Raw genomic sequence first — 27,716 nt, 5'->3', positions numbered from 1 at the left:
GTAGAGCTTCATTGTCTTTGCCACTGCTGGGTTAAAGATCTGGGCCGGATTCTCCACCGTGTTGCCATTCCCCCCACGTGCAGGCCCCTCGGTGATGGGCAAGGACGACTGGAATGACACCATGGGACCACTGGATTGTCAGCGCAGCCCAGACAGAGCACCATTTCAGGGCCCAACTAAGCTGCATTCCTTGGTCAATACCCTGGGGTGGGCTGACATATGGCGCGAATTTCATCCCACAGAACTCAATTTTACCTATCTTTCCATGGTACATGGCTCACAAACACGGCAGGACTACTTATTTGCCCCATGGATACACTTACACAGATTCTCTCGTGTAACTCATATGCCCCACGGGCTCTCCGACCACTCTCCGCTTCGATTACAGTTCCACACCCTTTCCCATAAACCCCCCTTCTGGTGGCGTATGTCACTGTGGTATCTCCCGGATCGGGCATACCAGGATATGCTTCACACCGTAGTCACTACATATTTGGGGGATAATGGCCCCACAGCTCCCTCTCAGACTATTCTATGTGAAGCCCTAAAACCGACGGTTTGCGGGGTTGAGATTAGTTACCGCACAAAGGAAAAGCGGACGCGGCTGGAACAATTGGAGGCTCTAGAGATATGTCAAGCGTCCCTGGCTTTGCAACTCAGTACTGATCCTAACCCAGTTACTCATCGAAATCTGTTGCAGGTGCAACAAGTTCTTCGGCAGCACCTTATGGGCGAGTCGAAGGAGATATGGGAGGCGTCACAGCACTGAATTTACCAATGGGGCGATAAATTCAGTAAGATGCTCCATAGACTCTGCAGAGCGGATGCGTCTCCGGCCGTTGTCCCCGCCATTCGCGGTACTGACTGGTACCCCATACGACACCACAGGGTGTTGCTACGGATTTCGTGGAGCACTTTACTACCCTCTATACTAGGTGCAAACAAATTTTACCGGAACTGATCGCTGAATTCTTGGTGGATATCCCCCCGTCGTCCTCCCGATCATCTCCATGAACAACTGGACATCCCCATTACCACGAAGGAACTCACTGGGGCCCTCAATGCACTCCATTTGGGCCGCGCTCCCGGACCTAACGGATTCCCAATGGAATTCCTAAAGCCGAACATACACACGTTGGGACCCCATCTATTGGTGACCATCCAGGAGGCTGTGGAGTCTGCCATTCTGCTTCAAGACTGGAGACATGCAGAAATTGTGCTTTTTCACAAGCCGGGTCAGACCCCGGAAGATCCGTCCTCATATCGCCCTATTTCCCTTATAAATTTCGAACCAAAGCTATTGCCGATCGCCTGGGCAGCTGCATCGACGAACTGATCCACCCGGACCAATCAGACGTTATGCCACACAGGGCTACTAGACATAATAGCCGATGAGTGCACAATGCAATGGCGGCAGTCCCGACGCTGGGTCGGCCAGCCGCTTTGCTTCTTGCTGACATAGATAAGGCGTTCAACTCCCTGTGCTGGGTGTATCTATTCCAGCTCCACGAGGTGATAAATTTGGCTTACGTGTGATTGTTATACACGGAGCTGACGGCGTCGGTCCGAGTTGTGGGACATCATTCTCTGCCCTTTTGTATCCAGCTTGGTACCAGACAGGGTTGCCCCCTGTCCCCGTTATTATTTGGTCTGGCAATAGAGCCTCTGGTGGCGTGTGTTATGAGTGATCCGGTACTTCGATGCTTCGACTGGTCCTATTCACGCTCTGACCGTATAACTTTATATGCAGACGATGTCCCCTTTTTCATGACTGATCCCTGGAACTTGGGTCCCCGTATATTGGGAAATCCTCAGAGTTTTTGGGGGCAACTCGGGCCTCCATGCCAACCCTGTCAAATCTACTCTATTCCTGGTGTGCGGGCATCAGGGACGAGACACCTGGGCATCGCAGCTTTCTTGGGCGACGGAGGGATTCAAATATCTTGGTATATATATTTCCCCTTGTCTGAAAATCTCCTGGGCACGTAATATCTCTCCCTTATTGGCTAGTCTTCACAATAAAACCACTGTGTGGTCCTCTCTCCCTCTTTACCTGTATGGGCGCTCAGCCATCTTTAAAATGGTGTAGCTGCCCTGTATTCTGTATTGCCTCCAGAATTACCCATATCCCATTCTGCAAACATGATTTGCACGAGTGGCAGCCCTACAAAGTAAATTCATGTGGAACGGTGGGGCGGTCAGAGTGGCACTCCGCACATGTGTACAATCCACCTATTGTGGCGGGATCGCCGCAGCAGACATCTATGCTTATTATGTAGCATCCCATGTAATGGTAATAAACAAATGGTGGTATTGCTCCTCACAGATCCAGCATATTCGGCGGAACATGCTGCTATGGATCAGGTCCCGCTCCTCCATTTATTATACAGCACGGTTCGCCTCGATCACCTACCACCAGCAGGCTGGGTGTTGATACAACTCTGGCGGGCTAAGACCCGACAGATGGGCTGACCTGGGACACTTACTCAAATGACCCCCCTATGGCAGAGCACATATCTCCGATGTGTATCGACAGTAACAGGGTTCAGGGGGTGGGATCGTGTCAGGATTTCGACCCTGGGCGATGAAATGCGTGGCACCACATTGAAATCTTTTCAACAATTACAGACCGATTTTGATTTACATAAATCACAATTCTATAAGTTCCTTCAGCTCTGACACGCATTCCAACCCCAGATCCAGACATTAGAATCCCTCCCTGAGTATTAACCCTTAGAGGGTTCAGGGGTTGGGATCGTGTCAAGATTTCGACCCTGGGCAATGTAATGCGTGTCACCACAATGAAATCTTTTCAACAATTACAGACCGATTTTGATTTACATAAATCACAATTCTATAAGTTCCTTCAGCTCTGACATGCATTTCAACCCCAGATCCACACATTAGAATCCCTCCCTCAGTATCAACCCTTAGAGGGACGACTGCTTACAGGAGACCTGGGACCTCACAAGATCAGACAAGTCTATCAAACACTGACAGCCCATGCACTTATCCCACTGGACAAGCCAAGGCTTGTGTGGCATGCAGGTATACCTGACATCACCGACAATGATTGGGCCAAAGCCATCGCCAGCCCTAGGGGTGTGGCGGTGTCCGTGCGCTTTCGGCTTATTCAATTTAAGTACCTACACCGCGCATATAACAGTAGGGTAAACTTGTGTGGAAGGCAGCATCACCCCTGACCCTGGGCAAATGGAAAACTGAACTAGATAATTGTATGGGGGCTAAGATAGCTGTTTTTTAGGCCCGGTGTCTACGGTGTGGTTTTCTTCTGAGCATTCGTTACTCCATCCCTTGGGGCTAAAATATATATATCTAAGAGAGAGGGGGCTTGTAGCTCCCTTCCCAAGCCTTAATTGAATTAAATTCCAATAAAAAGGGGAGGGGGCCAGTGGTGGCTGCCAACCTCAGCAAGTGGAGGGGCGGGCAAATGGGTGGTAGGTGGTTTCATAAAATTAAATCACTATGGTGAATAAAACAAAATTTACAACTCTACTTTTTGCTGATGATACGTTGCTAGTCTCCAAGACCCCTAGTGGTCTGCAGCTGCTTTTAGATTGCTTTGAGACCTTCTGTGCAACAAGAGGCTTAGAGGTTAATACCTTGAAGACTAAACTCCTAATGCTGAATCCCCACAAATCATTTAACGGCAAGTTGACACTCAGTGGGAGTCCCCTGGAGAGAGTGCACACCTTTGGTTATTTTGGTGACACTCTCTCCGAGGATTTGTCTTGGAAGCACCATTGAACGAAACGGACTCTTCAGCATAAGCAGACCATTGGGGTCTTGATTAAAGACCATACGACCTCTCTGAGCAAACCAGTAGCAGCCCCACTCCATATTTATGATCACAGGGCAGTAGGTTTAGCAGTGTATGGGGCCAAACGTTGAGGCTTTGAAAAATTGGACGGCTTTCTTGCGACAGAGAACCCATTTTTGAGAGCCTTATGCTCACTTCCTCAGAGCACCCCTCTTCACCACTAAGACTGGATATGGGCAGATCCATAATTGTGGAAAAAGCTAAGCTACGCCCCATACTTTTTTGGTTGGATTTAAATCCACCTCTGAACTGCGCCCATATGCTGCTGCTCTTGTTTAAGTTAGTGCTCTTGACTGTTTTAAGAAAATTGGTTGGCTCTCCAAGGTGAAGTCCCTACTTACTACTATAGGGCTGGGGGAACATGGGACATAAAAGAACCAGCATTATTGCCTAGTAAATACTTGATTAAGAAACTAGATTTGACGAGGTAGCTGTTTTGTGAACTGTTAATGAATTGTGATGTATAATTTTTTAAAGAGGTGCGTCTTCAGCTCTTTCCTGTTGGAGCAGGTTTGGGACAGTCATGATAGTTATGGGGATGTTCTTCCAAATTCTCTGTGCATTGACAGAAGAGGCCTGCTGTCTTGCTTAACCTTTTTTATAGTTCTTAGTCCGCAGGTAAATGGTTTCCTGGCTGTAGGTGGGCAGAGAACCACCAGCAGTAGTGTGTTTCTTTGCAAGATAAGTGGTGGTGCTAGACCTGAACACTTTGTAGAAGATGCAACTTGTTTTGAAGATGGTGGAGGCCAGGCTGGGGAGCCAAAGGTGTTCCATCAGGATGGGGGTGAAGTGATCACATTTCTTCAGGTTCTGGATCTGACATGCTGTGGTATATAGGATGCCCTTGGGGGTACCAGTATAAAGTCTGGGAGGCCATGAAGCAGAGCATTGTCATCATACAAATGTGCAAGTACATAGACTTAAACAGCAGTGCTGAGGTCACGTTATGTAAGAAATTGTTTTACTTTCTGTAGAAGAGAGAGCTGGTACCAGGCCTTTTCTTCCAGTGTGTTCCTTGAAGTTGCCATTCAGTGAAAGTTAGGGTTTGAAGCGATCATGGTTCATGTCATTGAGCCAGGTTTGTACTGTTTCTTGTTTGCTTTGTTGTCTTGGCAAATAACTTTGGTTCTGTCTTGGTTGGGTTGAGGTGTTGGTAGGTGTTGGACATCCAGAGATGGATGAAGTGGAGGCAATTTTTGAGGAGTTGGATGTCTGAAGTAGAGAAGATTTTCAAGTATAGTTGCGTATCATTGATATGTTGGTGAATCTTGATGTTGTTACCTGTGAGAAGAGCACCAAGAGGCTCCATGTAGAGGTTGAAGAAGATAGGGGACAGTATGAGAACCTGGGGTACTTCCACAGATGTTAGGGATTTTTTGGGCCCTGGAGGTGCCCATGTGAACAAACTGGTGTTGGTTGAAAAGGCAAGAGGAGAACTAGCTAAGGACATTGCTGGTGAATAAAATACAATGAGAGGGACAGATAGCGCTATTTGATAACGGGGTCCAGAATACAGGCCCAGGAATATGTAAACAAAGAGAGGTACGCAGTTCCCCAAGTGTGGTATACCCAAAGAGGGATTACACTCCATGGGGCCCTTATGACGGAATACCTGAGAGCAAAAATAGCACCTCATGGCCTCATAGTCAATATCTTGCCTAGAATCTTCCTTGAGGATGGTCCATTCAAACTTGACTGGTGCCAGATATCCTGGAAGTGCACGAAAGACTTGCTCTTTCTCATAGTACAAACTGCCAAGAGGTTGGCTGACGCCATCCTCGTGAAAATTCAAGCAGCTGAGACAGCCTTGAAAGGGACTATTCCAAAATCTGCATTCACGACTAAACTAACTGAAATTAATAATGAAATTACAGAAAACAAAGAGTTTCTACTGAAACAAAAAATTAACAAACTCCAGAAGGACGTAGCCAGATTCGACAAAGAGAAAGTCTATCCCTACCTCAAGGATGACTTCAATACTACAAAAACCAGTTACTCCTAGGACGAGAGCTCAGACACATCAAGCCGTAGGGGTTCATCTTATAGTGACTAATAGTGACTCCAGTGGAGGTAGTTGGAGCAATCGCAACCAACGTAGACCACCTTTCACTCCCTTCCAGGGTTTTGATAGCGGCCCGCTCTACCAAGGACCACCTCATTCACACCCTCCCCTGCCCTGGTACTACCCTATCTACCCACAGGGCCCTCCACAATACTACCCCTTAAGTAAACCTCATTTTTTAGGCAGAGGTTGGGGCAAAGGAAGAGGGCACAGAAGAGGAGGACAGAAGGGTGTTCAGTGGCAAGATCAACCCACTGCGATGGTAGAGACCAGGAGCACAACCCGGGGAAGGAGAGTTTAGTAGTTAATCTCTCCACTAGGAACCTCACTCCTACTGAACAGTCAGTTCTGGAAAAGGGCTTGGGATTTGTCCCCACTCCGACTCCAGATAGGTTTAACGGAACCTGTGAACTCAAACAATTCTTCAGAAAAGTTTGCCTTAGTTCATTTTTTCAAGACGAACCAGAATCTGAGAAAACTGACACAGGCCTCCGTAATCCTTCCACCTTTACCCCTACTAACAACATGGTTCATTCCACCTGAAATTTTGGCCTTTGAGGGGGCAGTATTGAAAGGCATTGAAAAGATGCCCCTCCTTATCACAACTTGAGTAACTCTGAGAGAAAGGCAATTGAGACACTCTCCCAAGACCAAACCATAATCATCAAACAAGCAGACAAAGGGGGCGCCATAGTTATTCAGGCACTCCATGATTACAATGTTGAGTGCAGGCGACAACTTTCTGACTCCAGATACTATGCCCCTTTGACAAGCGACCAAACTCCTAGACTCAAAAATGAGCTCACATCTCTGGTCATGGAGGGAGAAACCAATGAGTGGTTGAGTAGGAATGAGGCCTTTTTTCTCATCACCTCCTACCCTAAGACACCTTACTTCTACACCCTCCCGAAGATACATAAGGGGACCACCCCTGTCCCAGGGAGACCTATTGTGTCCCGGATAGGGTCCCTCCTCGAGCCCTTGTCCAAATTTTTTGACGGCTTTTTCCAGCCCTTAGTCAAGAAAATACCATCATTTCTCCAGGACACCAGTGATGTCTTGAGATTAATAGACACCATTGAGGGCAGGGAGGGGGTTGACTTGCTGGTTACCCTAGACGTAGAGGCACTATATATTAACATCCCCCAAAGGGCGACCCTGGAGGCAGTGGAAGCGAGTCTACTCAAGGAGGAATGGTCATCACAAACTCCTATCCCTTTCATTATGGCATGTGCAACAATTGCACTAACGTAAAATTTCTTCCAATTCGAGACTGACCTCTTCACCAGGTACAGGGTACCTCTATGGGTAGTACATTTGCTCCCAGCCTGGCCTATATATACATGGCACACTTTGAGGAGATGGTCATCAATAACTCATCAACCCCTTTAAGGACAACCTCACTATATGGCGTAGATATATAGATGACATCCTTATTCTCTGGAAAGGAGATATTGACACCTGTAATGCATTTTGCACCTGGCTGAACACTCAGAACCCTGTCCTTAGATTTACCAGCACTATGTCTACCACAGAGGTTGCCTTCCTAGACCCAAGGATATGGCTGAATGGTGTGGGACTTAGTACCAATCTGCACACTAAGAAAACTGACAGGAATAGTCTCCTCCTCTATGAAAGCCACCACCCCAAATCCCTAACCGCCCGATTCATGAAAGAAAATAGCGCTCGCAAAGGGCCAGATTCTCAGAATCTGGCCCTTTGCGAGAGCGATTTTTGCATTTGGGATTCAGCATCCCAAATGCAAAAATCGCTATTTGCTAATTCGCATATTTGCGAGGATTTACATTTAAGGAATCTCTATTTGAGATTCCTTAAATGTAATTCATCATCCATTTTACAATGGCGAAATCGCAATTTCGGGCCGCAATTTACCGCGAGGTCAAACCTCGTGGTAAATTGCGAAAACTCAGAAAAATGCATTTAAATGCATTTTTCTGATGTTGCACGCTACACACACACATGTCCTTTGGACATGTGTGTGTGCAACATGTGTTAATTTCCATTGCAGGGGTGCTACAGGGTGTCCTTTGGACACCCCTGGCACCCTTGTACTCGCAATCTCATTTGCGATTAGCTAATTGCTAATCGCAAATGAGGAATGACTCCCAATGCATTCCTATGGGCCTTTTGGCCCATAGGAATGCATGGGGAGTTATTCCTCATTTGCGATTAGCAATTAGCTAATCGCAAATAAGGAATCAGAGGGAATCGCAATTAATATTGCGATTCCTACATGAATACCGTTTTGCGAGTCTCAAATAGCGATTCCTTATGAATCGCTATTTGAGCCTCGCAAAACGGCCCGTTCATGAATCAGGCTGTAAGAGACAACCTCCCTTTCGGGCAGATCCTACGGATACGTAGGAACTGCTCAGACTTGGCCGATTACAAAACTGAGGCCCAGCATCTACAACACAAGTTGCAGGATAGAGGTTACCCTACCAGGCATGTCTGCAAATTCCTACAAAAGGGCCCCTTAACAACCCTAGAGAGGTACTGCTTGAACCTAAGATAAAAGAATCTACTGATACACTGACTTGTGTCACCTCCTTTACCAGAAACTCACCCCTGATCAAAAAAACGATCTCAAACATTGGGGCATAATCAATTCAGGCGATCTCTCGATCCCGCGTCCCAGATTCGCGTTTAGACGCACAGCGAACCTAAAGGACAAATTGGTGCAGACCAGACCATTGAAAAAAGAGACGAGCACCCAACGAACTTTGTGGGACCTACCCCCGGTCACCGGGCACTACCTGTGTGGTGGCTGTGCGGTCTGTAATCAGACAAGCATTTACAAAGAGATTAAACTACTTGAGACATTCACCTGGCACCTTAAGAGACATTCAAACGGCAACACACCCAGGTTCATTTACCTTCTCACATGTCCTTGTGAGAAAAGATAGGTGGGCATGACCATGAGGCAAGTGAGACTGCGTATTACTGAACACAAGAGTAATATCAGGTGCTTGAAAACCCACACCAGATTGTATACTCATTACGAAGATATGCACCACTCTGCAGAAAGCTTAACATGGCTTGTATTGGAATCACACCAACACATAACACAACAGGCTCTCTTCACTATAGAGCAGAGGTGGGTGCACCGTCTTGGTACCGATGTCACTGGACTTAATGACTCAATTCCCTGGGCTTCACTAGCCAGGTAAAAGTGATCCACCTTACTCCCCCTTGAGTGCTTCCATACTCTCCTATGATTGTCCCTCACCTGACATCCTTAAGAGACGGTCCATACACTCCAATCTCTGTCCAAACGCTCCCAGGCCTTTGCTTAGTTTCCTGTGAATCATGACTCTGAGAACACACCGGTTTTATGAAGGAAAGGATTCTTCCTTCTTAATAACCTCTGACTTATATGTCCCGTTTTATTTCACGTTACATACCCCAAATAGCGCCTGCGGCCTTGTAATCCAAGGGCTTCCGTCTTACCACTATTGACATCTGCTTTCCCCTAGACCTTCTAAGATGGCGCATACATTGAGACATTCTCTCTCCCTTAGTCACATACGCGGCACGGCAGCCCCGCCCACACCGTTACCAACGCATGCGCAGTTCGACCGCTTTACATAGACACGGAAGTGCGGGCTGCGCGAGCGGTTTGGACGTGCATTTAAGCAGCGTCACCACGGCGCTTCCATCCTCCGGCTCCTACACCCCGTGCCTCGTGAGGGTAGGTTGACTGATGCAATGTGCTCTGGCACCAGGTAAGTGTGAGCTCTGCCATCAGGACCCCCGGCTGCCGGCTCTCACGGCGGACCACCGCCCCTTGGTACTAGCCACTTCCCCACCACGCCCGGGTCAATCTAGAGCGGCGCCTTGGTTTCCTTTTGGTGGTATTGTGTGTGTAGCCCCTGGGTCCACGTGGCTTGTGTGACTGCACCCGGATGCCCCAGCAGTGGCACCCCCTGGGGGGTCGCGGGGCCGTGCCCCTTTATCTCTGCGACTCCACTCATGCCCTCCTGGTCTCGGTTGGTGTATTTGCCCACGGCGGTTAAGTACTTGGCACATGCCATTACTCCCACCCGGTACCAGACGCACTGCTACTTTGCCCACTGTGGTGCTCCCCACTCCCTAGGGGGTTGGTACTACAGGGGTTGCTGGCCTAACCATTGAGAGCCGGCTACTTGTCCTACATCTATCGGGTTGGCCTTTTTAACCACTCTTCCCTACTTCCTCCATCAGAGCACCTACTTTCGAAGTGCCCGGTTCATGGGAGGAGACCGTTTAAGCCCTACACGGTACACTTTAGGGTGAGGATGAGCGTTACGTTGTTGTCTCCACTAATTAAGTTGCGTATTTGACATGCACTTACTGTTCCGTTGTTGTTTTTAATTGTACCTTGTTTTTAATTATGCATTTACCGTACATGGGTGAATCTTTTAACCCTTGCCTAAATATACCCTTGAGTGATTAGGTGATCATAGGTTCTGACAGCAAGCTCACTATTTGTTCCTGTACCTATTTGTTATTTTCCCTCCCCAGGTTCCACTGAGAAGTGGTAGGACCATCGGCCTACCCTTAAATTCCCTGTGGAGTAGGTAATCTTTCTCCTTCCACAGCATGTAGATAGTCTTATAGCTTTTAGGTCCTGATGAATTGCGCTGTATCCTTCAGAACATATGCATGAAACATGTTGACCAACCACTACCCGACCACCCGGTAGAGTATACTTCTCTGGATCTTAGAACCAGGAAGTCATCTCTCCCCACTGTTTTTATTAAGGTAGATAACCACACCATTAAAAACACAGAGTTGACTACCTAACCTTTTTTAATCACCACCACTTCTTCATATCTACACCCCCCCACTAGGGCCCTCATACCCACATGCACCAACTGGCAGGGACAGAAGATCTCCGTTAAAGAGCCCCATCAGGGTGTCCGTCAGACATTGCACCGCCAGTTTGACGAGGAGCAAAACCCAGATGATGAAGCATGACACCTAGCTTGCTGGGTGTGTGAGGGGTTTAGTCCCGAAAGGGAGGATTCCCCTCCCCTTTCTTGTGTTTCTTTCCTACTTGTGCACCTGGCTCCCCTTATTCACTCCTTGGGTATACCACACTTGGGGAACTGCGTAAATCTCTTTGTTTACACATTGCTGGTGAATCCCATCTGAGACTCCAAGTGCTGTGTTGTTAAATCTTCTGTATATTTTCACCAGAGAAGAGGTTCATGACATTGCATTTTTCTGTGGAGTGAGGAGTAGGTGGGCTCATCAGGGAGTAGATGCAGTGCTTGATTGTCTTTAACAACATTCTAATTCTGTTGGTGGCTTCATTGGTGGTTTTGGTACAATACTTTGATTTGGCTGATATGATGAGCTGTCTGCATGCTGTCCAAAGGGCCTTCAGTATCATGAGAACCTCAGGAATTCTGTTTTTCTTCCATTTTCTTTCTGGTCAGTGGAAGGATTGCATATTGTCAGCAAAGCCATTAGAGTACCAGGGTGCTGAAGGCTTTGTTTTGCTCCCTTGTGTGTTAATTAGGGCATGGATGTTAATAGCAATTTCCAAAAAAGTGTTGAAGTTAGAATGGTGTTGGCTTCTACCGTGGAGTTGATAGGGTGAACGATGAGTTTGAGCATTAGGCTGCCTATGAAGAGGTTTTTGAAGGCTCAGAAGGTTTGTTTTTCTCTTTTGGGTTGTTTATAGTTCACTGAGCAGGGAGATAAGGATGACAAAATGGTCGGTCCAGTCCAAGGGTATGAGTGGTTTACATTGGATTGTTGGTGATGTATAGGGGACAAGGCTGAGGATGTGGCTTTTGGAGCATATTGGTTTTGTGATATGCTGTACCATGTTGAGTGTGTCAGTGAGGTTGAGAAGGGTGTCTCCTGTTTTATTTGAATTTGTATTGTCTGAGAGGCTGAAGTCACCCAAGAGGGTGTTGTGGAAATGTTGGATGGACGAGGAGTTGAGGAGGTCTGAGAATTAACCAATAAAGTCCTTGTTCTACCTAGAGGGCCATTGGATGAGTTGGAAGGTGGAAGTCTGAGTTGCAGAGAGTGTGAAATGGCAGGTCATGAGCTCCATGGAGTTATGTGTTACTTCCTTGCTTAGGGTGCAGGACCTGGAGGACCTACGGATAACAATGAGGTCTCCTTCCTTCTTGTGTGTGCTTCACACAATGGAAGTAGTAGCCTGTCCAACTATGGACCTCTAGAATGTGCAAGAATGAACAGGTTAACTATGTTTCTGTAATAAAGAGGGTGTCAAGGTTCTGATAAATAATGAGGTCTGTGATGTCAGGTATGTAATGCACTGCAGAGTGAACACTAATTAGTTAATTAGTAGAAATTTATATTCTGTAGTTTGAGGATGTGTGGTAGTTATTGGGATGTGTACATGGTGGTGTTTTTTGTATTTTGTGAATGCTATGTGAGTTTCTGGGTTTTCTATGCCTGTGTGTGATTCTGGGGATTGGCAATAGATGGTCCTGGGTGCGACACATGATTATACTTTCTCTTGTAAGTGTCCGTGGAAAAGGTGTTTTGGCTCTAGGCCCTAACCAGCCCAAACAGGCAATGTCCTTGTCTCTGTCTACTTTTTTCTGGGGATGGCAAGGTGTTGGGATGCCCTGAAGAGTTGATTGAAGCAGGGGGAAGGAAGGAAGTATGTCAGTTTCTGAGTAGGTGGATGATGGGAAATGCAGTGAGGGGTGTCACTCTCTGTGCAGATGGATGGTATGGTGGGAAATGCAGTGATTGCACTCCCTGTGCAGTTGGCTGATGTAAAATACAATTATTTCACTTCCTGTGCATATGGATAATGGTAAATAAAGTCCTCTTGCCTGGCTTTTTCTTTCAAAGATGGCTTTGGCGGCAAACTGGTGATGTAATTTCCTGTTAATATTGATGATGGGAACTTCAGTGATGTGTGTAAATAAAGCACCCAGGCAAAAAACACACTACCTACTGGCACATACAAAGTAGCACAAATCACAACAAAGAATAATAGACAACTGTTTTAACACATGAAGTACATTTTAATTTCACATAGAAAATATTCGATGATAAAAATCAATAAGTAATTAATGACATTTGATAAAATTTATAGCATTATAGCATATGCATTCCTTCATTCAAAAAACAAAATATAATTAAAATGATAGATGGTTTCCTGTCTACGTGTTTCGACACCTAGCCGTGTCTTCCTCAGGACTGTACCATCATGATGCTGTAAAAAGATATTTCAAAAACTTTACAATCTTGTCTTTTAGTGGAAAAACAGTTTACATTTTAAAAAAATAGTTTTTTGTGCCAGACCAACGGTTACATGGGTATGATGATACTGCCTAACAATACATTCAAATATTTACATTTATAGATATAAAAAAAAAGATAAAAAAACACTTCTATATACATTTAGATCAATCACGATACAGGCATATATATACACATATATACATAAAGACATCAACATAAGGCGGTATCATCATACCCATGTAACCATTGGTCTGGCACTCCGTTGATTTTTCAAAATTTCTTTAATTTGAATAAATTGTAGTTAGTCTTTTGTTAGAGGATTAATTTCATCAACTTAACATGACTTTACACAAAATCATCGTCGCTCCAATGCATTTCGGGCCGGTTGCCCTTTCTCGAGGAGCTCTGAAAGTAAGAACGATCTGCGTTTGCATCAAATTTGCATGATATTATGGTAACATGACAACGTTCAAAAACAAACATTTCCCAGTGATGATTATGAAAACAAATGCAATTGTGATGAGAATAGATAAGGATGGTATGAAATGCCAGGTTGGCTAAACGTGTTGGGGAATTAAGGGTACACCCAGGGAAAGTGAAAATGGGTCAAAAAACGGGTAGCGGCACTCGGGGTGTGGAAAATAAAGTGAAAATGCTCACGTATGACTTCAGCTGTCATGAGATGCTGAAACGGAAGAAGTAAACCGAATTAGCGATAGGGGTGACAAACAATAGTGAGTACTAACGTAGTGAGGATCGGCTGGCAAAGGCTAAGCTAAGAGCTTACCGGAGCGGGATTCAATACAGGGACTATCGAGGTCTCCGTGTTTACTGGCGGCTGGGAAAAGCTGCCGGGTTGGGTGACTCGCGGAGGAAACCGGTTGAATATAAACGAAGGACTCAGTTAGACAGCGAGCGGTGGTAAAAATCAAGGAAGGACAACTCAGTGGTAAAGGGAAGGCCATCTTGGAACGGGCAAAAGGGAAAATGAACGTGTGTGTAAGGTGCAAAGGGACGTATGTGTGAAGTGCAAAGGGAAAAGTGTGGAAACATGATAGCGGGACCATGGTGAAGAATCAACATGGAGGCTAAAATAATAAAGAATGCAAAGATGTAGACATGGCAAATAAACATGGTAAATGCATGACATTACAGTGAATGCGCACAAGATATATGTGTCATTAAATACCCGCCGGGTATTTATAAAAAGCAACTTAGTTCGATACGGTCGTTAAGACCAAAAGGTTTACAAGATTGTAAACGATAAATCCATGCAGTTTCTCTTTGTAGAAGGAACTTGTTATTGTCCCTTCCTTCTTTCTTCTCAACGGTTTCAAGGACCATGAATTTCAACTGTGCCACGGTGTGATTGTTTTCCATAAAGTGTGTGGCCACACTGGACTTTGTTTGTTTGGTCCTGATGTTAGATTTATGTTCGTTCAACCTGACTTTTATTTTTCGCTCCGTTTTTCCTACGTAGATCTTTCCACAAGGACATTTGAGCAAGTATATAAGGTTGGATGAGTCACACGTTGCGTTGACTTTCACTTTGATTTCTGTACCTCTCATAGGGTGATTGATTTTGCTGCCAATGATGATATTGTTGCAGTTATTGCAGTTAAGGCACGGTTTTGTGCCTTTGTATGTGATTGGACTAGGTGTTTCTTTAGATAGAATTTCCTTTAGGTTATTTGCTCTGGTGTACGCAAATATTGGAGGATTTTTGAACATGTCTTTGAAGTCTGGTTCAGATGCCAAGATTCTCCAATGTCCTAGGATGATTTTTTTATATCTGACACTTAGTGTAGAATATTTAGAAACAACTACCATCCTGTTTTCCTCACTTTTAGTTGTCTTTTTCAAAGCCGTTTCTCGTTGGATTAAAGAAACTTTTTTCATGGCATCATTGGTGGTTTCTGGTGGATATCCTCTCTCAGTGAATCTTAGATTCATTTCCTCAATCCTTTGTGCGTAGGTTTCTGGATTGGATACTATGCGTTTTACTCGCAACATTTGGCTGTACGGAAGGTGACGTTTCAGTGAATGTTGATGAAAGCTTGCAAAGTGCAACGTATTGTTGCGGTCAGTTGGTTTCCTGTAAAGGTCAGTTATTAGGCCCGTGTCAGATCTGGTGATTAACACATCCAGGAAATTGATTTGAGACTCGTCAAGATTCCATGTTATTTGGATTTGGTGGTCTTTAGTGTTTAGGTTGCTCAATTCTTTTTCCAGCATCGTTTTAGTGCCATTCCACAAGAAAAATAAATCGTCGATGTACCTGACGTACATCAACAAGTTATTAGTCCATGCTGGGTTATCGTAGATATAAAGTTGTTCAAAATCAGACATGTAGATATTAGCGTACGCTGGCGCGGCGCAATTGCCCATGGACATGCCAGACGATTGTTGAAACCAATTGTTGTTATGGCGAAAGTAGCTATGATAAAGAGTAAAGATCATGAGCTCCATAAGGAAAATTTGCATAGGTTCAGAGATGTTACTGTGCGATAGGATTTTTTCGATGGCTTCAATTCCTCCTCCATGTGGGATAGATGTGTACAAACTATTCACATCCGCTGTACAGAATATGAGGTTGTCATTTTGACTGATTTCAATTTCTGATAGTTTAAGTAAGAATTCAGTCGTGTCTTTCACATAACTTTTGAGTTCTTTGACGAATGGTTGGAGATACCGATCAAGAAATTTGCCTACGGGTTCGTGAAGTGACCCCTTGGTGGACACGATCGGCCGCATCGGAGGATCCGTTACGCTCTTGTGTATCTTCGGCAGTAGGGTTATGGTGGGACTTCTTGGGAAATCAACCAGTAAGAATTTTTTGGTACGCTCATCGATTGTTCCTTTCTCATGAGCTTTGTCAATGATTGATGCTAATATGGCTTTGTATTGGTTGGTTGGGTTGGATTCTAGTGGAATGTAGGTATCGGATTTGCCGATATGTTCATTCATTTTTGCATTGTACATACTGGAATTCATAACGACGAGAGCTCCGCCTTTATCAGCCTTTATACATTTGATCGATTTGTTGTTGGCGATCTTTCTTAGTGTGTCGTTATCTTTTTGTGTTAGATTCATTTGTTTGGTTTTTTTCTTGAAATTGATTTTACCCAAGTCCTGTTTGACTAGTGTCTCGAATGTATCTATGCTTTTGTGGCTGACCGGTGGAATATATGTACTTGTTGGGCGTAATCCACAAAGTTGATCGGGTTTTTGATCTGTTGTTGGTGGAAGCACATTTTCAAAAAAATTACGTAACCTTAATTTCCTGGTTAGCTTGAATGTACTAGTCTCCAATTCAAGTTGATTAGTGAAGGTGGTAGGAATAAATGAGGTGCCTTTTTGTAGAAGCTCAGTCTCATGTTGCGATAGTTCTATGTCAGAGATGTTAATGACTAACGATTCGTTTTCTTTTTGTCTTTCTTGGAACCTCTTGTGTTTGGGGCTTCTGGTTCCTTTTCTCTTACTTCGCCTGGGTCGTCGGTTTCTGGGGGGCCTTTCTCTAAAAAAGGACCACTGTCAGAAGTAGTAGCACTCTCATCCACTTCTGTTCTCACTTGTTGTTGAGTCCTGTTAGCATCAAAAGTCGTCTTTCTTGGTGGCCTGTTGGAAACATCACTCCCAGAGGAGGAGGTGTCGGTATGTTGGCTAGACGGTTTATTGCGTCGGCGCTGGGCGTAGATATCCGCCCAGGTGTATACCTCATCCAATTGATAGTCCAGTGTGTCGCGTCTAAATTTCCTGAGTTTCCTATCATTAATATCCTTAGTGTGTTTTTCTAATTGTATTTTAACATCCTCTAGCATTTGAGGAATTAGATTCGAATCAGGGGGTCCTTGTTTTTTCACATATTGGGAACTTCAGTGATGTCACTTCCTATTCAAATGTATGATGGTAAATGAGGTCCTCTTGCCTTGGCTTTCGGTCGACATCAGACAAATTGGGTGAATTGGGACCCTAGGACAGCTGTGAGAGATATTTTTGGGGTGTGGATGGGACATTTGAGCTACGGGACCAGATTACCCCAGGCACAGAGATTGTTGTAGTTTACTGGGACCTCCAAGACAGTATCCAGCAAGTCCCCCTTCAGTCTCACCTGCTTTTCGGAGGAAAGGCAGGTGGGAAAATTAGCACAGCCCAGAAGGTGTGCCCACCTCTGCCAGCCCCACCCCTCAGATGGGGAAGGTGAGGTGAAACCCACTCTTCAGTGCCGTCATCTTGCAGATGGCAGGCACTCTCCAATCAGGATTAGGGATTGTGCCCACTCCCCATGTGAGGTGAGCAAACCAAGGGTGTAGTCACCCTAAGGTCAGTAGCCCACTGGCTACTGACCTCGAGACCTTTAAAATGCCCCCTAAATACAGTATTTAGGGGGCAGCCCTGAACCAAGAAGACAGATTCCCGCAACCTACGAAGAAAAAGGATGAAAGAAGACGCCCAGCAGAGGAGACTGCAGAGAAGAACTGGCTTGGCTCCATCCCTACTGGCCCATCTGCAGTTTCCAGAGATCCTGCACCACAAATTGTCATGTTCTGCAGCCAGCGACCTCCAGAACTCCTGGGAGGACTGACTGCCTTCAACAAATACTGGATCTCCTGTGAGCAGCAGCTCTGTTCAAAAGAATCTCCAAAGCAAGACTCAGAGCCTGATGAGGACAAAGGAAGCTGACGCCTGCAACCACCATTGCACTGGACGCATATGCCCGAATCCAGGTGCCCCACAGGTCCCAGCGAGGTCCCCCAGCACTCCAGATCCCGAGTCCGGGTGACCCCTGCAGGACTCAACATCACCTGTAGCCTCTGCACAGAGAACCCCCAACCGGGAGAAGCCCGGTAAGGTGAAATCAAACCTCAAAAGACACCCCTGCAGCCAGCCACCCTGTGCCCTTGAGAAAAGAACCTGAGGTGCACCTACTTCCTGAGCCCTCCAACTTACCTGCTCAGCTGTTGGTTCCTCCTGGAAGTCTTCCTGGCCCGAGCCTGCAGCCAAAATCTAAAACTGGCAACTCCCATTGAAAACAACGGGGCATATGAGGCCAAAACAGCACCCTGCACATGGCCGCCCCTGTGCCACTAGGAGTGCACCTTGTGTGCTTAAATCGGATCCCCCTTTGCCCTGCACCACACCAGGAGCTTTGCTCCCAGAACCTTGTGGCCTGCTTGTAAGCAGCCACCAACCAAAGGCCCCTATCCCCCATTGGATAACATTGGGCCTCAGCACTCTGCACCCTGCCAACCTAGTACCGCTGAGGGTGTTCTGAGAGTGCATCCTTGACCCTGGGGGAACCCTGGTTTTAACCCCAGAATACAAACTCCAAACCCTAAGTACCTACCGTTAGACCGATAACTTAATTTCCTCCCATAGCATTGCATTGACTGCTTTTCTTTGAAAATTCTTCTGTGTGTGGAGTTGGTTTGTATTAAACCTTCAGAAACTGCAAATGTACAAAAACTGAATTACTTATTTGTTTTAGGAAATGTCCCGGTTTGATATCTAGGCATATCACGCAGAGTAGCAAAGTAACTTAAAAAGTAATCCAAGAAGTAACGTATATTGTAATCTACAAATTAATGAAAAGTATTTTCGATTACTGACTTACCTGTAAATCAACCAACTGCATTTGAACCTGCATTCAACTATAATTCACTGCATAAATCTTACAAAGTATTATTTCACTAACCTGCACCAGGTCTGGCTTGGTTCTAGAAATCAAATAACTAAATAATATCTTTTAAACATACAAAATTGGTCTGAGTTCAGTCTTTGAGTGTGTGACATCATTGCTTGCCTGAGTGTGCATTAAATGCTTAACACTACCCTCTGATAAAGCCTTACTGCTCGCCCACACTACCACAAATAGAGAGTAAGGTATTAGCTATTTTTACCTCTGCCTACCCTTGGGGTTCCACTGGACTCTGTGCACACTATACCTTACTTTGGTTTAGTATATACAGGGCCAGCTTTATACAATCTGTAACCCCGCCAAGTTTCTGTGATGAACAGGAGATCGAGAGTTGATTCTGAGGTCAGGTTGTAGATGTTTTAGCAATTCTTATTTAGTGAGCATGTGTTGATGAGGAAACAGTTCACTTGGGACGATGTAGCAGAAAAGATTTGAGTCTAGTTAGTGATGGGGGAATTAAAGGTAGAAGTGAAGTTGAAGTAGGGGTTAAGGTTGAAGGTTCATCAAATGGCTCCATGAAGTGAAGGAGGGCCTTTATGGGCTGTGGGTTATGAGGTGGTACGAGAACAGACGAGTAGACTTTGTTTATTGAAAGGATGAAGACAAGCAATATTAGATGGTTAGAAGGGATATAGTATATGTGGTATGTGGTAAAGAGAGGATAGTGGGGTGGAAATATAGAGGCTATGGTGGAGTGTGGTCAGAAAGAGGAGAGGGTGTGATGGAGAGATAAATAATAGAGTGTGTGTTAGAGGTGAGTGAAGAAAGGGGTTAACGCAGGTTGAAGTGTCAAAAAAGACACAGATGTGATTCGTAATTGTGTGAAAGAGGTTGAATAGAGATTAATGAAAGGGGTGTAAGGGGGCTATTAGACAAAATGAGAGTTGAAAGGGGAAAGAAAGGTAGAGCTCAGAGGGTTTAGAGAGAACAGTTATAGGAATAACCAATATGTCAGGACCGCTGGTCATGTTGAGCCAGAGGCCAGATCAGCTTGCTCCTTGACAAGCTGCTGTTGGCCAAAAAGAAGGAGAAATCCTACCGGGACCGAATTGTTGCAAGCGCGGAATTCCAAGATGGCCGCCGCGGACTTGTCAGGTTGCGGTCTTGTGTTTGGAGAAACACCGGCTCGAGATTAATGTGATGCGCGCGCTCCTGAGGGAGTGCGCACTTCACTAAAGACTGAATCTCCTACAGTTCGTTGTTTTGAAGCTCGCAGTCCTGAGTTAAAATCTATTTAAAGGAGTTTTCAGTGTGAAGTACCTAGCGAAAGCATTTCTTGCTCCAGGTTCGTAGTGTTTGGAGAAGAATTTCGAGGAAGTTTCTGAAGTAACAGTTCCGGTCAGAATATTCTGCTCAGCTGTGACGGCAACACCTGAGGAAAGAAGACGACAAAGAAGAAGTCACGTTTTAAGCTAAGTGGCTATAAATAGTTTGTGTAGATAGGCTGTGAATATTAACAGAAGTTGAGTTACGAGTTTTCTAAGAACTTACCTTGCTTATTGAAGAATTCCTGCAGAGTCTGGTCGGAACTCAGTTTCTGACAAATCTGTGGAAAGAAAGGTATTAGTTGTTGTTTTAAAAAACGTAATAAGAAGAAAAGAGATAAAAGAAATAACGGACAGTTTATGTACATAAAAGAAGAAAAAGAAGAAAAAGAGACAGTAAACAGAATTTAATAAAGAAGAATAAGAGATAGTAAGCTGAACACTAAAAAAACCCCTAGTGGAAATATTTGAAGACTCAAATAACACAGTATCTGGTAGGTTAACAGCATTAAGAGATAATAGTAAATAGGTAAAAGTATTGAGCGTTACTAATAAGTAAACTATCTTGCAGATGTAGAATTTCCAGACCCAAGAGTAGCAAATCAACATCAGAAGGAAGAAGAGGGGCAGGTTACAAGAGGACCGAGGGTAGGTTAACAGAAAAAGAGAAGTCAATGGAGAAGAGTCGGTGTAGAAAGGATAGAGAGCTTAATAATTGTTATATGTTAGTTTTCCTTAGGTATCTTCAGCAAGTTGATCGTGTGTGGATTGACAGAAGAGCCAAACAGGAAACCCGAAGGTCCAGAACCAGTCTCTTCTATTGTTCTTTGTTATTTTGTCCAATCCACCTTCCCCCTTTGGGGTTAATTAGAGTTATGATTCAGTTCTGACTCTGAGGAATCCTGGAGAGGGAGTTGGGAGCAAGCATCTTCTGTTCCCGTGCAAGTAATTGAAGACAGCTATTGGTAAGCTAGTTTGAGGCCTGACAGAGTGAAGTGCCCACGTTTTAAAACTTGCACCTGAACAGAATGGCTGAAGGAATAAACTTGCAGACTCTGGGAGCAGTTTTAGATGCTATACAGATAGAGCTGGTAGCAGTTAGGGTGGAAAATCAAAGTTTGAAACAGGAGATAAAAAATTCCAGAAAAGAAACAGCAGAGTTAGCACAGAGGATGAGGCAACCATGTCACATAGATAGACAGAGTTCAGCCACAGCAACAGGAGAATCAAATAGGCTAACTACACAAGTGATACATTTGTTATCCCCTGTTATACCGCTAGCTCCTCCAGAAAGATTTAGCGGGGATCCTCAGAAAGCACAAGTATTTATTACTCAATGTTCCCTACATTTTATGTGTCGCTCTTCTGTTTTCCCTGACGCACAACCCATAGTAGCCTTTGTCTTGTCATACTTGAGTGGGGACGCAGCAGCGTGGTCAATGCCCTTGGTGTCACGAGATGATCCTCTGTTGCAGGATTATGAAGAATTTAAAAAATAATTCCTACGGATATTTGATAAGCGGAGGATATCTCAAGCAGTGGATAATGAGCTGTTAGAGTTGAAACAAGGTAACAGGGATCTTGTGGCATACCTGGCTCAGTTCAACAAGTTAATAATAGAAACAGATTGTCCAGAGAGTAAAAGGGCAGCCATATTTTATCGAGGCTTGAGAGACAAATTAAAAGATAGACTAGCGCAAATACCGAATCGCCCTACAGAAGTTTCAGCGCTCACAGATCTAGTTTTGGAATTAGATTTTCGTCAAGGAGAAAGGAGAGGGGAAAGAAAACGAGAGTTTAGAAACCAAGTTCCCCGGTTCGATAGAGCAAAATCTGAGGCTGGAAGAGTCATGGAAGGATCACCAAATCCAGAACCAATGCAAATTGGAACCATAAGAGGTCCACTCTCTAAGGAAGAGAAAGATAAAAGACGAGCTAGTAATTTATGTATGTACTGTGGTTTCGGGGGACACTATGTGCGAAATTGTCCAAAAAAGCCAAAGGGTTCATTTAAGCTGAGGAAAACTTGCAGCACTACCTGTAGAAGGAGTTGTACCGGTGGATGCGAGTCAAGAATCAACTCCAAATGAACATCAAGTGGCAAATACACTACAATCATCCTCACCGCATCTGATCCTGTCAATGATGATAACGTTTCGACATGTTACCTTGGAGGGAGTGGTGGTAAGGGTTGACTCCGGGGCCACAGGAAATTTTTGTGACTTGCAATTTGCGGCTAAAGTAGGTATGAGAGCGATACCCAAGACGAAGAGTGAGCCAGTCATAGCAGTAGACGGAACCAATGTTTCCTCTGGGCCCATTGTAAGTCACACTGAACTGATACGGATGATCGGAAAAGATGGGCATAGGGAAGAAATTCATTTTAACTTAATTGATGCCCCCCAGTTTCAGTTGATATTAGGACTCCCTTGGCTTACTGAACACAACCCCTCCATCAATTGGAGTGCCAGGACGATCAAAAGGAATTCGACATATTGTAAAGGAAATTGTTTTGGAGAAAAAGGAGGAACAAATGAAGGAAACCCCGCACATTCCTTATGTTTCGGCAGATGTTTCGGTGTGTTTGAGCAACTCACAACAAATACCACCAGAATACTAGGAATTTGAAGATGTATTCAACGAACAAGAAGCTGAACAGTTGCCTCCACATCGTGTCTACGATTGTAAGATAGATTTTGAGCCAGGCTCCAATATGCCATGCAGTCGAGTTTATGCCCTGACAGAAAAAGAGCATCAACATTTGAAAGAGTATATTGACAAATACTTGGCAAACTGTTTTATTCGACCCTCTCAATCATCAGTATCCTCGCCTCTGTTTTTTGTACCTAAGAAGGAAGAAGGGGAATTGCGAACATGTATCGACTATCGTGCAATTAACAGAATCACAAAGAAAAATCGGTACCTGCTTCCTCTCATTTCGGTTCTGTTGGATCAGGTTAGAGGAGCGCAAGTGTATACGAAGCTGGACTTGAGAGGAGCCTATCATTTGATCCGAATAGGAGAAGGCGATGAGTGGAAGAGGGCCTTTAGAACTCGATTTGGACTATTCGAGTATCAAGTTATGCCCTACGGGTTATGTAACGCTCCAGCGGCCTTCCAACATTTCATCAATGATGTTCTCAGTGAATTTACAGACCAATGTGCAATTGTATATATTGACGACATATTAATATACTCATCAAACATTAATGAACATCAAGAACAAGTCCGAAGAATTTTACAGAAACTTCGAGAGAATAGACTATTTGCCAAACTGGAGAAATGCGCCTTCAACGTCTCCCAAGTGGAATTTTTGGGCTTTGTGATTTCACCAACTGGATTCAATATGGATAATAGGAAGATTCAAGCTGTCCTTGCATGGAAATCTCCAACCAGTGTGAAAGAGGTACAAGCGTTCATAGGTTTTGCAAACTTCTATCGAAGGTTTATCAGTGAATTCTCATGCAGGAAACTCCCACTCACTCGCCTATTGAAGAAAGGAGTGCGTTTTGAATGGACGGAGGAAGCAGAGGCAGCTTTCAATGCTCTGAAGGTAGAATTCACTTCAGCACCCATTCTACTTCATGCGGATCCAACAGAACCTTTCTATGTAGAAACGGATGCTTTGGATCTGGCTGTTGGAGGAGTGTTGTCCCAGAGAAACAAGAGAACCGGTCAATTGCGCACAGTGGCCTACAGATCTAGAAAATTGACACCTGCAGAAATAAATTACACCATTACGGAAACAGAGCTGCTAGCAATCAAGGACGCCTTCAAAGAGTGGAGACATTACATTATGGGAGCTCACCATGTAGTTACAGTCTTTACCGACCACCGTAATTTAAAATTCTTAAAATCAGCCAGAACTCTAACACCTCGACAACTTCGTTGGTCGTTGTATTTTGCCGATTATAATTTCGTGATAACCTACAGACCTGGAACTCAGAATGGAAAGGCGGACACCTTATCACGAATGGGAACTGGAGAAGAAAAGAATCTGGTGAAAACTCAAGCAATTATCCCTGACTCTAAAATAATTTGTGCGACTACTACCTTGAATATGAAAGAACAGATCATCCAAGCCCTAAGTCCAGAAGATATGCAAGAATGGGTCCAAGAAGAAGATGGAAGAGAAATTCTCAATGATTTGCCTTATAAAGGAGGGGCATTGTATTTGCCAACACAGAATTTGCGAAATCAAGTGCTACGTGAATGCCATGATGATCCTATGGCCGGGCATAAAGGAGAACTCAAAACAGCAGGCTTGGTGAAGAGGAAATATTGGTGGCCCCAAATGAATAAAGACATTGAGTCATATGTTAAGACATGTGAGATTTGCGCTCAGGGAAAATCAGAACGGCAAACCCCTAAAGCTGTGGTTCCCAAAGTGTGCGCCGCGGCGCCCTGGTGCGCCGTGAAGGGAAGCCAGGGGCGCCGCGCCGCCGCGCAGGATGTGGATCTGAGAAAAGTCACGGTGAGACACTGACACTGCAGCTGGTTCACCAATGGAAGCTACACCCCGGGATCAAACGCGATGCACACACGTGTGTTTCAGTTATGGTACCGCCACACAGAGCACGATTGGCTCTGAGTCACACGCAGAGCATGTTTCACACGCGTCGAGACAGGCACCGCTGCATCATATGCAGCATGCATCTTTTAAGAGACAGGGTCGACTCGCCACGCATATGTTTCACACACGGAGCCATATGCAGCATGTATGTTTCAAAGCTCCACCTCGGAGTTAGGCATGGTTGCGCTGACTTGTTCTAGGGAGCAATAAGCGCTGCCGGATTTCTGAGTCCGAGTCAAGTGAGGCTTTCCTAGAATCCCGTTTACACCCGGAGTGGGAGCACCAACCCCTTCTTCCAGAGACGTGGTGTGTTTGACCCTCAGAGTCAGGGACCGCAGCTGCGACACCCAGACCCACAGTGGTCCAAAGCCAAGCACTGCCATACATACATAGAGCACGTGGAATTCAAAGTATGTGACTGACAAAGGGCAGGGCATGCGTGGTTCACACTTTGTGTCAAGGTTTTCCCACACCCGAAGCACAGGCGCTTCACGCAGCGCTTGGTCCTGCCACACCCAGAGTTTAAGAGTTTCACTGTCAGGCAGGGTCGGATTGGCAGGACGGGCAGTTGGTCTGTGCCCGAGGGGCCTGTGGCAGAGGCCAGCTTGTGGGACGATTTTTTTTTTAGGCTGTGGCTCAAACTCCAAATACCTGGGCTGGTTTCCCAGTAGAGCTCCAGCTTCAGGTGAGAGGTAGTCTGAGCAGGCCACATATTGGGCCCATTCATTGTTATTTGCAGAATGACAGTAAGGCGCCAGGAGGACGCCATTGGTGCACCTTCTTCCATCTTAGGCCCCAGTAGGTGTCAGTAAGCCTTTTGAGAGAGTTGTGTCTTTTGACCAGTGTGATTAACACGTCGTCAGTGTGGGGAGGACGCTTTTGTCCCCCCACAGCAGGTTACAAGGACCAGACAGACAAGCCTCAGGTGCCTGATGAGTTTTCTCAGATTGAGGTTAGGAGTTTCATTCAAATTCAAATACTTTTTCGGCATAAATGGTTGCGAACTGCAATTGTGGGCCACTATTTTTTTGTGTGCCCGGGCCGAATTTTCATCCCAATCCGACCCTGCTGTCAGGCTCTCTTTCCAAGTGGCTCGTTAAAATCCCATGTAAGGCCAGGTTCTCCCAATTTACCATAACCGGCCCCCGTTATTTCATAGGTAGGGAAATAATAGGGTTTTTCAGGGAGGGGAGAAGGGTGCAAGGCAGAAGGGAGAAGGGTGCAAGGCAGAAGGGAGGAGGGTGCAAGGCAGAAGGGAGAAGGGTGCAAGGCAAAAGGGGAGAAGGGTGCAAGGCAGAGGAGAGAAGGGTGCAAGGTAGAGGGGAGAATGTTGCATGGCAGAGAGGAGAAGGGTGCAAGGTAGAGAAGGGTGCAAGGCGGAGGTGGAGTAGGGTACAAGGGGGAGGGGGAGAAGGGTACAAGGTGGAGGGGGAGAAAGGTGTAAGGCAGAGGGGAAAAGGGTGCAAGGGGGATGGTGATGAAGTTAAAAATGTGCCTCCCCCTGAAAACATTTCTGCAGATGCCCATGATCAGAGCCCACCTCACATAGGGTGCAAGGCAGAGGGGAGAAGGGTGCAAGGCAGAGGGGAGAAGGGTGCAAGGCAGAGGGGAGAAGGGTGCAAGGCAGAGGGGAGAAGGGTGCAAGGCAGAGGGGAGAAGGGTGCAAGGCAGAGGGGAGAATGGTGCAAGGCGGAGGGGAGAAGGGTACACGGCAGAGGGGAGAAGGGTGCAAGACAAAGGGATGAAGGGTGCAAGACAAAGGGGAGAAGGGTGCAAGACAAAGGGGAGAAGGGTGCAAGGCAGAGAGGAGAAGGGTGCAAGGCAGAGAGGAGAAGGGTGCAAGGCGGAGGGGGAAGGGTACAAGGCGGAGGGGGAAGGGTGCAAGGCGGAGGGGGGAAGGGTGCAAGGCAGAGAGGAGAAGGGTGCAAGGCAGAGAGGAGAAGGGTGCAAGGCAGAGAGGAGAAGGGTGCATGGCGGAGGGGGAAGGGTGCAAGGCGGAGGGGGGAAGGGTGCAAGGCAGAGAAAAGAAGGTGCAAGGCAGAGAGGAGAAGGGTACAAGGCAGTGGGGAGAATGGTGCAGGGCAGAGGGGAGAAGGGTGCAAGGCAGAGGGGAGAATGGTACAAGGTAGAAAAGGATGCAAGGCGGAGGTGGAGTAGGAGAAGGGTGCAAGGCAGAGGGGAGAATGGTACGAGGTAGAAAAGGGTGCAAGGCGGAGGTGGAGTAGGGTACAAGGGGGAGAAGGGTGCAAGGTGGAGGGGGAGAAGGGTGTAAGGCAGAGGGGAAAAGGGTGCAAGGGGGATGGTGATGAAGTTAAAAATCCCCCCCCCCCCCCCCGAAAACATTTCTGCGGATGCCCATGATCAGAGCCCACCTCACGTAAACTTCTTGTAACGCCACAGAGCTCCTTGGGCCTTTCTCTAGCCTGGTTACTTTTAGTGGGAGTGCTTTATACTACTCTATGATGGTGTTGTATGCATTGAGATGTACTTTATAAGATCTTTGTGATTGCAAATAAAGTTTTATGATAGTGATGGCTACTCTCTGAATCCTTCATCACGTCTAGGCTTGATTCTTCATGTAGACCAGTGGTTCCCAAAGGGTGCACGGGTAAAAAAATGGTGGGGAGCCACGGCCAACTGCCAATTAGGTCAAGGGAGCCACGGGTCAAAAAAGTTTGGGAACCACTGCCCTAAAGGTTTATTACTGCCAATACCTACTCCTCCTTTCCCATGGCATACTATCACTTTAGATTTAATAACTGATCTACCATCTAACCAGGGGTGGGGGTAAACACAGTCTTAGTTATTGTAGATGCATTCTCAAAGATGACACATTTTGTAGCCTTAAAAGTAACTCCTACAGCAAAACAACTAGCTAGTCATTTCAGCACACAAATAGTGAAATTGCATGGGATCCCAGGGTTATTATTTCTGACCGGGGAACACAGTTTCTGTCCCATTTCTGGAGAGCTTTTGTAAAAGGGTTGGGAATTGAAGCACGATATTCCACTAGTTTCCATCCCAAAACTGAT

Source organism: Lissotriton vulgaris, chromosome 5 (genome assembly GCF_964263255.1).
Source record: "Lissotriton vulgaris chromosome 5, aLisVul1.2, whole genome shotgun sequence".
Lineage (NCBI taxonomy): Eukaryota > Metazoa > Chordata > Amphibia > Caudata > Salamandridae > Lissotriton > Lissotriton vulgaris.
The sequence above is the reverse complement of the archived record's forward strand: the minus strand, read 5'-3'. Positions refer to the sequence as shown.